The following is a 934-nucleotide window of genomic DNA, read 5'->3' as shown; positions in this document are numbered from 1 at the left end:
TGCAGCCCAACTGCCTTGGAACTGCAGGGCTGTTCCCCCCGCGCCCCCCCCAGCGTCCCTGCCTGGCATCCCTTGGCGAGGGCTGTTTGCCCACGCACCCCCCACCCTAGCCAGACTCACAACACGGTGCCAAGGGCTGCCCTGTCCAAGGTGGGCAGGGTGCACGGCAGGGGCTGCCCTCGGCTCTGCCAGGCTCCCCACCATGGCCCGCGTCTCTGCACGAGTGTGCAGGCGGCTGGACCAGCCTCCCCCAGCCCCAGCATGACCAGCATGGGCTGCGTGCCTCCCGGCTTGTTTTTCGCCCCGACTTAGCTTTCAATTACGTTCCCATTTACAGCTGGTACCACACGGGGGAGGTTTGATACCCCGGAGCCCAGCACAGGACCCCTCCCCTCCCCGGTGCTTGGCCATCTGGCAGCTGCCAGACAAGAGCTGTGATCAAAGCAGGGGGTACCCGAAGGGGTGCCCCACCACTCCCGTATCTCAGGCCCCTCGCACTGGTGCAGTGTGTGCCGCTGTGCAGCTGGGGGTTCCGGCACTGCATGGTCAAGTCCGCAGGTCCCTGCAGGTCCCCCTGCCCAGCCGAGCTTGATGCCAGCCCCACTGCACATCAGGCGAGTGGCACGCAGGATGCAGGACCTGGAGCTATCCCGACCTGGCAGGGGCCTCCCTGCACCCCGAGGCGAGGTCCCTGGAGAACCCTCCTGGCGGCCAGGAGGAAGGTGAGGGGAGCTAGCGAGGACACAAAACACACAAACACCTCCCAGCGCACCAAGAAACGAGAGGCCTTGAATGGGAACAGGCAGAGACTCAAACCAGGACCATGTTGGCCGCAGCACTGCCAGCTTCATCCAATGTGGCATCACTGCGGGGCTGGGCACCGAAATCTTGGGGCTGGGAGAGGCGTGAACCCGATCGCAAAGCTGGGGCACGG

The sequence above is a fragment of the Pygoscelis adeliae genome, unplaced genomic scaffold (genome assembly GCF_000699105.1).
Source record: "Pygoscelis adeliae isolate BGI_AS28 unplaced genomic scaffold, ASM69910v1 Scaffold445, whole genome shotgun sequence".
NCBI lineage: Eukaryota > Metazoa > Chordata > Aves > Sphenisciformes > Spheniscidae > Pygoscelis > Pygoscelis adeliae.
Note: the sequence above shows the minus strand (reverse complement) of the source record.